The 15728-nt window shown below is 37.0% G+C and overlaps 1 protein-coding gene and 1 long non-coding RNA gene across 2 annotated transcripts in view; one reads left to right on the forward strand and one right to left on the reverse strand.

Moving 5' to 3' along the window:
* The window catches only part of LOC134651187 (caskin-2), a 435866-nt gene that overhangs the window by 138784 nt on the left and 281354 nt on the right, over positions 1-15728 (forward strand). The gene's annotated exons all lie outside the window — the stretch shown is intronic.
* The window catches only part of LOC134651226 (uncharacterized), a 179148-nt gene that overhangs the window by 1107 nt on the left and 162313 nt on the right, over positions 1-15728 (reverse strand). The window lies entirely within an intron of this gene.

Below are 15728 nucleotides of genomic sequence, written 5' to 3' on the forward strand. Positions count from 1 at the left end.
TCGCTAGCGTGTGTGTGTGTATGTGTGTAATCTTGCTATGCATCTCGCTCGTACTCGCATATTAGTGCGAGCGAGATGTATAGAAAGTAAGTGACGCAGACGTTAGCGGATATGTCTGTTTGACACTGCTAAAGCAGTCATGGTAAGGCTACATACAGTAGGTAGCCATTTTAATAAACTATGTATGTTTATGAGTATCCACTACGTACTCCAATTTTAAGATTAGCCAAGCGGACGCAATACTATGTTGCAGTGGGCCGTGTAACCCGATCTTTACTCTACATCCGATCCGATATAGAGCGATTATCTGTGCACTTTGCGGATAAAGATAAGCGTTAGAGAGCAGTGAATTTATTAAGCTCTGGTTTACTCGTCCGGTCACGTGAGAGCGGATTCCGATACAATTTACTTGTTAGTGTCAATTCACTTGCTTTACGTGGTGCTCTATCAGAAGTGGTGTGGAGATAAACATGTTCGTCATGGTCTAGATACCTAAGATTACTTTTTATTCAAATCCTGAAGGTAGAGGCTATACATATATGTCCCACTTTTGGGTTCAGGCCTCCTAAACATGTTAGTTAGGTATATACATAGTTAAGATTACTTTTTATTCAAATCCTAAAGGTAGGGGCTTATATATAACGACCCACTTTTGGGCTCAGGCCTTTTTGTGTTGTGTTTGGACTTTACCTAGTCCCTATGCCAGCCCAATACAAATTGGGAAACAATAGATTAAGGGGTTATGCAATTTAAAATAAGCAAGCCGTAGAACTATAAACGTCTTACGATTGTCCTTGCAACAAGGTACTTAGAAAATCAAATATGTCTGATCGGGGTTAAGTAGGTATTTAGTTTAAAAATAGAGCTTGACTGGAAGACATCCCTTATAGGGATAAGTTCGCCTTTGTACATTGTATACTTTCTTTTATACAATTTACAACCTGTTTTAGTACAATAAAGTGTTTACATACATAAAAATAGAGCATGTTATAAGTTGAAGTATATATTCTACACGTTGTTGTGTTCTTACATCAAAATCTCGATCGTGCACTTCTTCAACTCTTCGATCTTTATTGAAACATTTTACTAACTTGTATAATTCATGCCAAAGAACACAGTCGCTGCGTCAAATTCACATCGACTTTCTTCTCTGGCTTCGTTCCAATCTTTCTTTCTTACCAAATTTATTAGCGAATGAATTCCTACTCCGTAACTGCCGTAACCGAGTTTCGCGTAGGCTTCAGCATTATTCAATTGATACTGTTTCTGTGTGTCGACCTCAGTAAGGTCACATCTCACACCTTTTGTAAGAGCAACCATTACTTTTACCGCTTCCCAAAAAAGGAGAAGAGAATTCGACTGTATTGTATTTATTATGTTGTTAGCTCATATCTTCATTGTTTATTAACCGATTACGAATATACGACTTTTATTTGAGAGCTTGAGCCCATTCAATGATCTCATTCTTGGCACTAAATGTCAGTTGCGCAGAATATCATCATTGGTTGCAACTCCGAAATTATTAAATGAACATAAAATTGCCGTTTTACGGAAAGTTGTCCTCTCCACTTTCTATTAATTTGGAAAATGTAATGATGTATCTATTCAGAATCACGAGCTCTTTCGATTTGTATTAGAGAAAAGAGTGTCCTATTTAAAAAAAAAGTGGACTGACAAACTTTGCTTAAAATTGATCAGGAAAGTTTTATTTTAATCCCGAAAAGGTGATGCGTCGTGAAAATCAGCAATCTGTGCGATGGAATCGGACTTGTAACAAAACACGGCAACACGGGTAAGTTGGGAGTGCGGTCAAATCATGGCTCCCTTGGGATCCCGTGTGGAACTTTCCTATCGCGGTCCCGGCACACCTTTGTCGTAGCACAGCCTGGTGGAACAGTGCGATATAAAAATATCACTGGAAATATATGAATATACATTTTTAGAAGGTAAAAGTAGAGACCGATCTCTATAGGCGAAACGATCAAGTGAATGATTCAACTTCGTCTATTTCATTATTTCATCATCATTTTAGCCTTCAGCCGCCCACTGCTGAGCATAGGCCTCTCTTCGTGTACGCCACTTGTCCCGGTCCTGTCCTAGTTAGTCTATTTAGGTAAGGTTTACATTTCAGTTTTGAGAAATGCGATGGATGAATCCAATGGAGGCAAATCATATTGTTCAAATTAAATGTAATCTACATTTAATTGTCTAGTGACAATCGGCCTCGTGGTGTTCTTAGTTCAAAGTAAATGAGGCGGTCCAAAGGTGCCTTCAAACACCGTTCCGCGGTGTATTCCCATTTGTTCCTGCCCCACGTGACCGCCGCCATACATATGAGGCAGGGACAAATTGGAATATAACTGTCACACCACACAAAATGGCTGCCTTCCTAACAGGACGGAAAAGTTCATGTGATCTCTTACTTACTGTCGCTTATAAAGACACTGTGTTGTTTTACTATTCGAACAGTTCGATAGCATCTGATGTAGTAGTGTAACACAACTCTGAATATAAGTTAGGGTCGTGTTTTATTTGGGTATCTATTCGGCAGGGTTGCCGAAGTTGCGTTTTGTTCCCATATTTTGCGTACATTCCTACAGTGTTCCTAAACGCGTTTTATTTAAATAGTTTGTATAATTCCTGAAATGAAGTCAACTCAATGATCATAAGGCATCATAAGTTCCCTTACTCCAGTAATACTAATTAGGTAAGATTTCGACGGTTTGCTAATTAAAATTAGGCAAATGAATCACCGTGGAGACATCTGACAAAAATTGGTAGGTACATGACCAATCGCTACAGTAACATTCAATACTCAATATCTTTATTGCAAATAAGGAAGAGCATTATGTCCTATTTGAAATTCATTAGTGTATAAGTGTAGTTTATGGTGCAACTTTACCACTTTATTAAAGTGTAACATGGTGCAAATTTATTACACTTTAATCAGCATCTCAGCGGGAAGTGCGCTCGAGTCGCTCTCCATTTTCAAGTAGTCCTTGAGGATTTCCTTGTGAAGTCTTTTGATATGAGACCCTTCTGTATTGGGGGGAGTTGCTTGTGTCAACTAGATGACTTGTCTACATATATACTCTGTGTATAACTTGCAAATACTAACCCCCTTATTCAAACCAAATCAAACTCGACTCTCGCGCGGTTACCTCGGTTATAAACCGAATGTTGAGGTTGATTTGATTTGTAAATTATATACAGAGTTTATATCTAATCAGCTACTTTTCTGAGCTAGTTACTATACAGTCACCTGCATACTATGTTAGTCTTCGAAGGCCGCAAAAATATCTGACACGATCTTATTTGAAGAGCCATAAGAGCGTGTCACATATTTTTGCGGCCTTCGAAGAGTAACATAGTATACTTATATTGCAGGTGATTGTAGGTACTAGGCCCTCTGCTAATAAATTCACATCTATATGAATAGTTTCACGAAGTGTGAATACTAGAATGGAACATATTTATTTTATATTGATATTTAATAAGCTGTTTAGAATTCGAGACACCTACCGTCATACAATCGACGTAAAATATGTTTCTATTATAGATCTTATGACAACGGGATAAGGTGCAAACATCCCCGTACATTGTGGGCGTTTTATGGTGCACTATAAAATGTATCAGGATATGCATTTTAATGTCCTTCTGAGACACTATCTTTGTATGGCGCTGAGCCAAGAAATTGGTTATGCTAAATTGTAACGTGTACAGTACACTTTTACATGAATTCTCTGTTCTAGAATATAAAATAAAAGTAAAAATGTGTTATACGCATATAGGTAGTTTTGGTATATGACAATGAAGCTATTGGGATTTATGAAGGTCACTATCAGTATAATTATTTATATTCCCAATTGTTGTTTTGTAATATGAAAAAGTGACGTTATGTTATGACGTTGACATAGTAGAGATTCCTATTGACATTTGAGAGAGAGAGAGAGACTGCTATTTATGGATAGATAATGTTTCAATTTTAAGTTTAATATTTTTCATATTAGCTTTTCCAGTGTGTCGTTTCCAATACCAATAGCACTTCATTAGAAAAAGGCTTTCAGTTCAGATAAACTATGACATCAGACAGTTTTACGGGTTCCGTACCAAAAAAAATTAACCCATATGGTGCGACTTTGTCCGTCCGTCTCGTCTGTCTGTTACATCAGCACATCACATACCTATTAATACGTAGTTATTATTATCTAACTGGTTTACTTATCTTTGCATTTTGTTTCAGGTAAAACCTTAAACATACCATGATTCTACAACAACGTGAATCCATAACGATTCAGATTGTTTAAGTGCTTAACTTTGTACTGTAAGTACCTGCATTAGATTAGAGCCTAACTGCCGTATTCGAACTTCAAGATATTCACAAGAGACGACACGTACTAGATCTATTCTAGATACGTTATAGTTTAGATTTCAACTAGTTCTCTTTTGCAGCGCAATTCGAGCAACCAATGTCACTTTAAAGCCGACCACTGACTAACAGACCGCCGGACGATATCGGCCGGTCAGTTGTTCGGAACTGTCAAATTTTTGTTTTAACTGACAGGCCGATATCTTCAGGCGGCCTGTTAGTCAGTGGTCGGCTTTACGTTAGATAGAGTTAGATATCTATTAGATGTGAATTGGATCTCTAAGCCATATCTTGTGGAAATCGTTCAAGAGTATCTCCAGAATCGCGCAAATGTCAAATTTGACAGGTTAGATCTTAAACATATAGTTATCGTATCTTGGCGATGTCTAAAAGATATCTAACAGATGTCTATTTCAAAATCTGAATCGGGCCCTTGCAAAGAAATAACTATGATTTTTATGAAATGCTAACAGCGTACAATATTGTAGGCATTATTTTAAACATTTCGTGTGAATAATGACTTAATGAGCTACGTTATTATTCTTACTTTATAATCGTATCGTTAGCAATTTGAGGTTATACTGGTCCCGCATTTTGCAAATTTGAGGTTATACTGGTCCCGCATTTTCTTTCTTTTCCTTAATGTTAGGGTCATAAAGAGTTCTAAATAAAACAAGCAACAACGGTTGCACTCCGGGAGTGCCGATAGAAGTGAAAACTCACATCACTATTTTACCGACGCCCGGTAACACGATACATACGTTTAGCGGAGGTATTCTATTTATTTATTATATATTATTATTATTCTCAAATAAGATCACACTTTTTCATTGACATGTTTATTTACATACTGCCATGATAACGTCGAATTATTTGAACATAGGTACAGAGGCTTGAACAGGAGTCCGCAACATAAATGTCAAATAACATTGAGTTTTTCTTTATTGATTTAAATGCCATTTAAATTATGACCCCCTTACGGTCACGTGATCGCCTTACGCTGTCTCGAGTTTATGATTTTTTCCCCACGTCAAAAAGTGCCCAGCGCCGCTAAAGAAGTTTCCACTTCAAAAATGTATATGCACATCCACAATAGAATGTAAATTTTAAAAAACGGCCAAGTGCGAGTCGGACTCGCCCATGAAGGGTTCCGTATTTAGACGATTTATGACGTATTAAAAAAAACTACTTACTAGATCTCGTTCAAACCAATTTTCGGTGGAAGTTTACATGGTAATGTACATCGTATATTTTTTTTAGTTTTATCATTCTCTTATTTTAGAAGTTACAGGGGGGGGGGACACTCATTTTACCACTTTGGAATTGTCTCTCGCGCAAACTATTCAGTTTAGAAAAAAAGCGGCCAAGTGCGAGTCGGACTCGCCCATGAAGGGTTCCGTATTTAGGCGATTTATGACGTATTAAAAAAAACTACTTACTAGATCTCGTTCAAACCATCTTTCGGTGGAAGTTTACATGGTAATGTACATCATATATTTTTTTTAGTTTTATCATTCTGTTATTTTAGAAGTTACGGGGGGGGACACACATTTTACCAATTTGGAAGTGTCTCTCGCGCAAACTATTCAGTTTAGAAAAAAATGATATTAGAAACCTCAATATCATTTTTGAAGACCTATCCATAGATACCCCACACGTATGGGTTTGATGAAAAAAATAATTTTGAGTTTCAGTTCTAAGTATGGGGAACCCCAAAAATTTATTGTTTTTTTTCTATTTTTGTGTTAAAATCTTAATGCGGTTCACAGAATACATCTACTTACCAAGTTTCAACAGTATAGTTCTTATAGTTTCGGAAAAAAGTGGCTGTGACATACGGACGGACAGACAGACGGACAGACAGACAGACAGACAGACAGACAGACATGACGAATCCATAAGGGTTCCGTTTTTTGCCATTTGGCTACGGAACCCTAAAAATGATATTAGAAACCTCAATATCATTTTTGAAGACCTATCCATAGATACCCCACACGTATGGGTTTGATGAAAAAAAAAATTTTGAGTTTCAGTTCGAAGTATGGGGAACCCCAAATAATTATTGTTTTTTTTCTATTTTTGTGTGAAAATCTTAATGCGGTTCACAGAATACATCTACTTACCAAGTTTCAACAGTATAGTTCTTATAGTTTCGGAGAAAAGTGGCTGTGACATACGGACGGACAGACGGACAGACAGACATGACGAATCTATAAGGGTTCCGTTTTTTGCCATTTGGCTACGGAACCCTAAAAACTAACTTACGGGAGGGTCGGTTGTCATTGTACCAGGTTTACTTACCTACATAAATGTCAATATATTGTTTGCATTAGCTACATTAAGTATGAAGATGAGGAGGATACTGAGATCAACCTAATTGAGGCTGTTTTATGGAAAACTAGAGGTTTTAACGGCGGTACAATATAGCTGACTCTCCTGTACGTACAAATTATCTCAGCTTAAAGCGTCTTAATTAAGCATAATAACATTTTTCTTTCACATGTCGGTTTACTAAACAGAGATGGCGCCACAGCCTTATTAGCGTACACATACCACACAAGTATGGGTAGGAACTAGGAACGTTTAAGACACAAGTCAAACAATCTCTTTATGGTTTGAGGCTCATAGTAATTAGAATTACGGGTAAGTGGTGGGAGAACTGATCGATTAATTGTGTTTTTGTTTGAGTTGTTAACGTAATTCTAGAAAAGGAGGGCGAAAAAGGCACACCTCTATTTCTCAGAAAAAAACATCTAAGGTTTCCTGGAAGATATCGCTCTTTATTGGTAAGACCGCCTGTGGGCTGCTTTAAGCGTGCATCTTTTCCCGAGTTAATTGTCTGTCGCAATATAGAATATTCTGTCTATCTAAGCATGTCCTTGAAATTCATAACTCATTCATTAATAAATTATGACTCACGAAAATGCGGGCAAACAATACATTATGACTTAAAACTTTTTGGGAAACAATAGAGACCCCTTTCTGTATATACATGTCTATTTTGAAAAGTATTCCAGGGTGGTATTGGCGCATACTTTTGGCGCGTTGTTTCATCAGGTACTATTGATGCTGACTAACAGCTACTTCCGAGCAGGGATGTTGCGGATGCCGATTTTTTGAAATCCGCGGATGCGGATGCGGATGCAAATTTTTAAAGGCTCACATCCGCGGATGCGGATGCGGATGTCAAGATAGTACCATAAAAAACGTCAAATATTACATTTTAGCAATTTTTATTTCAAAAAACCGGCCAAGTGCGAGTCGGACTCGCGTTCCAAGGGTTCCGTACATTAAGTCCCACTCACGCTTGACTGCTCATTTCTAATAGGTTTTTTTGGTTAATGACTAAATTACCTAGCAGTCTAGCACTTACGCCGATGCTAAGACGTTTCTGTACCTACCGAGCTGTTCCACTTCCGCATCCGCATTAAATCCGCATCGATTTTATGCGGATGCGGATGTTGAAAATAATGCGGAAGTTCCGCGGTTGCGGATGCGGATATTCGCAACATCCCTGCTTCCGAGGCCTACTGTACTGAATATGGCCAAAACTTTTACATAAACATGCCTAAAAGGAATATCCCACAAAACGCACATAGTCACCTGCTAAAACGGCGAAACTCTAAAGTGGCTTAAAAATTCATGTCTCCATGATGAACATTTTACGATAATCTGTTTTGTTTGCGCATTATATCATGTCGTTGTTACTTGCTGAATATTTTTAAGCCGCTTTTGCAAAACATGAAAAGGTCTCCACGGAAGAACAGGAGTCCAATTCAGATTTAACAACATGTTACGGTTTTAAGCTTCGAAATAAATTAACACACGTTTCTGCTTAATACAAAGTTAATTTATGTTATGGTATTGATCTTATTTTGATACGACCTTGAAGATCGCTCACGCTGATTGGTGCATGCGAAATGATGTGAAAGTTGTGCGTAAGATGCACGCCAATCAAGGCGATCGACAAACTCGTGTCAAAATGTAGTTCAAAACCGTAAAGGGGCCCACTGATGTTCGGAACTGTCACCTTTTGTGTTTAATAGGCCTATATCGTTCGGCGGACTGATCATCTGTGGGCCCCTTAACAAATTATTTGAATCGGGCTCCTATCCAATGACACCTAAAGAAGAGATTGTTTGTAGTGTATTTTTTTAAAGAAAATTACTGTAATTTACAAGTGTTTAACAAATCATTTATCTTTTTTATACGTCATCATTTCCTTCTACGAATCCAAGTAATTATATTAAGAAAACTAGTGACAATATCAGATTAAAATCGCATCCTTTTCTGAAAGCACATTATTCTCAAAATGAATTTAACCCACTTGCACGACATCTCGTCCTCGGCACTGAATGGCTTGAGGACATTATTTAATTCACTTCAAATTTAAATGGGATAATAAAATGATAGCGTTTATCGTGCCCATTGCATTATGCGATCGTAACCGTGCTAATAAAACAAAGTTCCTTCTTTGGACTGCCTTGTTAAGAGGGCTCAGACACATATTAAAAAGCTACAAGTTTTCTTGACAGATTAAAAAAAAATCGTGAGTTCAAGCCTCGCTTGCGACTGATATAGCAAAAAATTGGTCTTAGAAAAATATTTAAAAAGAGGGTGTACAATTATGTATTTTGTAAGATACATTGCCAAAAAAAGGTTATTATTACGCTTGTCAAGTCTAACAAGCCCTTGATAATCTTTTGTCCTTATCCGTCATTTTGACACTTGTGTTTGTTAGAAAGGGACAAAATTTAACAAAGGTTTGCTAAATTTTATTAATACGGAGGTTAGTTTGTAGTTTTTACAATGCATGAGGTAAAATGTCAACTCATCGTAGCCGTAGTGCAGTTAAAAACCAAATTGTTTCAACATTGTAACCAGTTTTCGCGTCACAGTTTATACGAAGCGTTTTGACCGTTCACGTGAGATAGTAAAGCCCCTTAACACTGCACCGGGCGAGTTTATCGCCGAATTAAAATGTAATCTTTTGTCGAAGAGAATTTCATTTGATCTTGGCTTTTATTGGGGCCCTGGCTTTTATGGGGACAAAGTGATAGTTTTGTAGCGAGTTGGATGAAAGGCTGGTGAAGATTTTGTAGTTATTTTGTATATTGTTGAGATATAATGTTGTTTACTATGGCATCATTTGTAATGTAAGTTACAATTTCTCGTGATCGATATTTGCAAACACTTTTTACTTCTTGCTAGATATTATTAGCAGGGATGTTGCGGATGCCGATTTTTTGACATTCGCGGAAGCGGATGCGGATTTTTAAAGGCTCACATCCGCGGATGCGGATGTTGAGATAAGATACATAAAAAACGTCAAATATTACATTTTAGTAATTTTTATTTCAAAAAACCGGCCAAGTGCGAGTCGGACTCTCGTTCCAAGGGTTCTGTACATTCCCACTCACGCTTGACTGCTCATTTCTAATAGGTTTTTTTGGTTAATGACTAAATTACCCAGCAGTTTTTTAACTATTATTTATTCTGTGGCCGATGCTAAGACGTTCCTGTACCGACCTGTTCCACATCCGCATCCGCATTAAACTCCGCATCGATTTTATGCGGATGCGGATGCAGATGCGGATGTTGAAAATAATGCGGAAGTTCCGCGGTTGCGGATGCGGATATTCGCATTCGCAACATCCCTGATTATTAGGTAGGCCTATACCTATGGTTATCGGTATCGGAGGTACAGTTAGCATAAATAGTAACATATGAAACAATGCGCCAAATGTATCCGCTACCCTGAAATACTTTTCCAAATAGAGATAAATCTCTACAGCTCGCGTTCAAAAATATATGTAGGTAACAGTCTACTTGTTCTACATATAGATACAATATCTCCTTTTGTCAAGTTAATTATTAGGGATTAGTAAATTACAAAGAAACTTTTGACGTGTAGTCTGAATACGCAACTTTTGATACTGACGTTGCTGACTGTATCTACCTATGTTGACGACTCTTAACTTAACCCCCTAGTAGGGTAGGTAGTACGAAGTACTTAATTAAATAATGCATTTCGAGCATACAGGAAAAAGTTGGCACTTAGGTCAAAAAATATTTTCGAAGCTCTTTTAGAAGTTTGTCAACTATCAATCACTACATAGTATAAAACAAAGTTGCTTCCCTGTCTGTCTGTCTGTCTGTCTGTATGTATGCTTAGGTCTTTAAAACCACGCAACGGATTTTGATGCGGTTTCTTAATAGAGTGATTCAAGAGGAAGGTTTATGTATAATTTATTAACCCGTGCGAAGCCGGGGCGGGTCGCTAGTTATGAATATTATGATGATATTTTTAAAGAACAATCATCGTCCTCTGTCACATAATAAATGAATAAGAGACAAGCTTACTGGAATTCCCGCAGAAATCATACGTATTTTTGCTTCTGAATAATTAAACTTGCTCGGGGCGTATTAATTTCAAAGCATAGATATTAAGGGAGGTAATTTGAGACTGCTATAAATATGCTTAACGACTGAGACATTAATTATTTTAATATATGCTTGATAAATAGTGGGTTACGGTATACAGACAGGGTAACCTCTGGATGAACATCGAGTTACTTCTTTATTGGTCGCCAGTACAAAGATAGTTCGGTACATGTTTCTATAACTTTTATATGTAAAATTACAAGATATTTACAATGAGGCCGGTAAACATATGTTTTTTTAAACATATAAAAAAAGAATAAATACAATATGTTCTAACACACAATATGGTTCAAAAACACCTACACGTAATAAACTATCGATGATATATTCCTAATATAAATAATAAAAAAGACGGTCTTACCATAAATTAGTAGTGTTCCCGTTTTTCTACGTCGCGTGATATATCACGTATCCGACGCAATTTAATATCACGTATCCGATGTCACCCTGTAGTCATCATTACTGTTTTTACGATATCTCGCATAATATGACAAACTACGTGATCTCCATCATATCGGAATACATTATATGAACAAGTTAAGGATGTGTAGCAATCAATATCGGCAAACAGACCTCTCCCGAACCATGTCCGCTACTAACCGAGTAAATTGAATATCGGCCATAAGCCTAACAAGCAGAGACTAGGCAATAATACGAACAAACTCTCGATAGACAGCGCTGAAGCGCTGGTGGCCTAGCGGTAAGAGCGTGTGACTTTCAATCCGAAGGTTGCGGGTTCAAACCCCGGCTCGTACCAATGTGTTTTTCGGAAGTTATCCACGAAATATCATTTTATATTTACCAGTTATTTTTCGGTGAAGGAAAACAACCGGACTGATCCCAATGAGGTCTAGTTTCCCCTCTGGGGGTGGAAGGTCAGATGGCAGTTGCTTTCGTAAAAACTAGTGCCTACGTCAATTCTTGGGATTCGTTTTCAAGCGGACCCCAGGCGGGAGTCTGGCTGACGGCTCATGGGAATGAGTCGTGGCAAACCGCCGGGATAACGCGAGGAAGAAGTGAAACTCTTGACTTGATAGAGAGACTTTCTTCCACTTGACTTGTCATAGTCTGTAAGGAATGTAGGTAACGGGTTTTTGTTAATTCACGAATTTACCACGTTAAACCCGGTAAAAGCGTGGGTCTGATGTATCTCTGGGAGCCAGTCGCGTGTACCAGTTATACCGACGTCAAAACCGAGTTCCCAGTCATTCTTGTATTCTAATTCAAGGCATTTGAAATGATATCGTTACGAAGTTAAGCAGAATAAATAAAACGGCTTATAAAATCGATACGAGTTGCGAGCTCGATAATATGACGCTATCGACAATACAAAGTTGAGAAACACGGCGTTGTTAAGACTGCCATTCTTTGTTTTTACTAGTCTCTGCTAACAAGTAATATCTCCGTGCAAATAGCCAATTTATTCGTCAATCTACGGAATGTATAGTTGGTATGACGGATCGTTACATAAGTGTAACGTTCTAGTCGTAATTTGTTGTCAATGTTCTAGATAATGTTGATGGAAATGACACTTAAATTGATACTATACTGTTACTGGCTACTAAGGTATTGATACAAATAGTAGTAGTAGTAGTAATCACTTTATTGTACACAACACAGGTTTACATAATGTTTACAGAAATAAAGGTACAAAGGCGAACTTATCCCTGTAAGGGATCTCTTCCAGCTAACCTTCGAGTAGAATACAAATATGATATGATATGATATTACAACGTGCCCACAAGGAAACCGAGAGATTTTAACAGTGTATTCCTGATCATATTTAAAGACTAAAATGTCCTATAAACTTTTCTAGGATTCGCCTGGTTTCAGAGTTAAAACCAGTTTAAAAAAACATCTTTTTATTCTTGTTGAAAACAGACCAGCCACACTTATCCGTATTCAATTCAATTCATTTATTTATTTCAGACATACATATTCATAAAATTGTTAGTAATTACATATTTACAAGACCTTATGTATATTTACAAGACTTTATTGACCTTATGTTAAAATTGTTCCTAGACATCAAAATATTTAAAAGACTAAAGTAAACCTAACACGTGTTCCGTAAGAACTAGATCGTCTAGTCATCTAGTGCTCTAGCCGCGAGCCCTGACCCCGAACGTTGCTACGTGACGCTCATACAACGCTGCTGAAAATATTAGGTACCGAGATATCTCAACATACCCTTTCTCTTCGTAGTATTTTATTGGTAGGCGAATCGTGGCATCAGAATTGCTTAATCTTAACTATTTAAACGTAAAACTCGGGCCAAAAAATATGGTACAATTTTAATTCAATGTTATATCGATTAAACGCTTTACTATTTCATAAAATCTAATTGAAAATGTGACTCATCGGTTGCGGACAGCTGCATCCCGCAGTCTGCGTTGCCCCGCGAACGCGCGTTCCCGTTAAAGTTCCTCGTTACGTAGCGACACATGTCGAGCGCTATTCGACTTAAAATACGCGAGTACCCGTTTTAAATAGTGTATTTAATGTCGACTCAAGTACCGATACATACTTTTTAAATAGGCATTCTAAAAGTTATATAGCCCGCTTAAAAATAACCTCCAGCACTCTCGGCGCGGCGCGAAACTAACTACATAAATTAATATTTTCTGGTAGTAAATCTTCAAAAGTATACCGGTGTTATAAGGTACTAGAAAGCCGTAGTTTCATAAAAGGGCTTAACTTCAAGAGGTTCGCTGAACGGCAAAAATATGTAAACATTGCAGGCTTTATTACAATGGAGTAGGTCGGAACATTGTAAACACCTTTGACTCGAGGTATTCAAATGTTACTAAAGGTTTTTTTAAAACATAGGCAGTAGCCATAAGGAAATAACCCTTACCGGGCCTTACCTCATTTAGGAACTTGACCTTGACTTTTTATTAAACCCATAAATCCTTAGCTGGTGCTTGCTGTGGAAACAAAACAGTTTCCAGTAGTTATGTTTTTCTTATAAGTGCTTGCTTTGGTTCATAAAGGTAACTAACAGAGGTTTGCGGGTTTTAAAAAACGTATAATTTATGCAAATAAGCTAGTCTGCTTAGATTTAGATTTAGATATTTATTCTCATAATATGAAATTACATTATAAATTATGCTAGACTAATCTACATGAATTTATATTATGATCGTCATTAACATTAACATGATATTATTTATTAGATACAAATTAAAAATGTCTTAAAAATAATCAATCTTCTGTCAACAATTTTATCAATTCATGTCAAAACAAAATACGGGAATAACTAAGTACGAGTATCTCTTAATGATCGTCATGTTCTAAATACAATAAATACTAGGTATACATTACGTTGAATATCAATAAATGAGAACATGTCAAATTTACACGATTCAATTTACAATTTCAAATGTCAAAGTCATATACACACATAAATAAGTTAAATAACACACACATTATGAACACATATAAATAAGACAAGTGAACAGTAAGCAGCAGAAATAATTGACAACATCAGCATAATAGTGTCAATAAACAAGACATATTTATAAGGAATCTGAATTTTGAAGACTTATTGATATTGATGAAAGGTGGGATAGAGGTAATTTCGAAAGCGGGGTAATTTTGAAAATGGCTAACATTAACATGCTCTTATATTAGCAACTATTGCTGCTGACTGTATAACCCAGCTGCAAAAGAGCATAATTACCCACTTTTTGAATAAATTCCATTCATAAATTGAGCCACTTTTGTAGCTGGCTGTACAATTCTGTTGCAATTCATCAAACTCTAAATAGTTCAAAAAATGCAGATTTACGAGTAAAACCCCCAAGAGTAGTATCCAGACGAAGCTATAAACCCGTAAATACAAAAAAAAACTTCGCCAATTTACCAAATTACCAGAACTCTCTATTATATTCCTCCGTTTGGCAACAATTTAAGCCGCAGCCTATCGATCGGCTAATTACTCGTCTCGGCAACACCCCTCGGATTAATTAGAGTAAAAGTCCAACTGGCCGCACGTCCCTGGACACGCTTTTACTTTTAATCTGCGAGAGAGGGATGGACTTATTATGAACATCTTTGGCGTGAAGAGGACTTGATAATATATATTACGTTTTTTTTGGGTTGTGTTGCATGCCGGTATTTTTGCAGTTTGAGGTTTGTGGATCATATCGAAATTACCTATTATAGCGTAGTAGGTAATTTCGATAGGTAGTTATAGCGATAAGTAATGATAATAGTAGCTAATACTATAAACTCCAACAGAGGGATAAGTAGATATAGTTTATACTAACATTAAAATCCAACATCGTGCCTAAAGAAATCATCTTAATCAAGCTGTAAAAGTGAAAACTCAATAACTTAGACAGAAAAATGTGCGCAATCGCAACTAGTCTCCTACACTTTCGATAGAAAGCCTAAACTCCGGCCAAAGTTTTTACAGTGGAGTCATACAATAATAGGCCTTGTAGCAACACCTTAAGGTCGTAGGGGATGATAAAATGGTCTTATAGGGTTAGGTCCGCGCCTATGTCTTAAACATCCGTCCACAAATCACAGGCTTAATTGCTAGCCGTGGTTCTAATTGGTTGCGCGAGCGCCGATGAGCCAAGTTCGCCGCCAGTGTAAAGAGACCTAGTGATCTAAAACAAATATTTTGGGAACACTTACATATGGATGAGACACATCGGAACTGTGAAATGTTTTGGAATTCCGCAAATACAGGTAGGATAATAGAATCATCCCTCGTTCAAAATTGATAAAAACAAACTTACCTGTGTCAGGTATTAAGTATGTTTATACGTTATGTAAAATTGGGTAAAAATACAGGGTATTTTTAAAACTACTATCTATATTTTGGGGGACTATGTATATTTTGGGAGGTGAACTGATTATTATAGGTAAGCTTTTACTATAGGACCAACCCCTAAAAAGCGAA

This window comes from Cydia amplana, chromosome 9, assembly GCF_948474715.1.
Source record: "Cydia amplana chromosome 9, ilCydAmpl1.1, whole genome shotgun sequence".
Taxonomy (NCBI): domain Eukaryota; kingdom Metazoa; phylum Arthropoda; class Insecta; order Lepidoptera; family Tortricidae; genus Cydia; species Cydia amplana.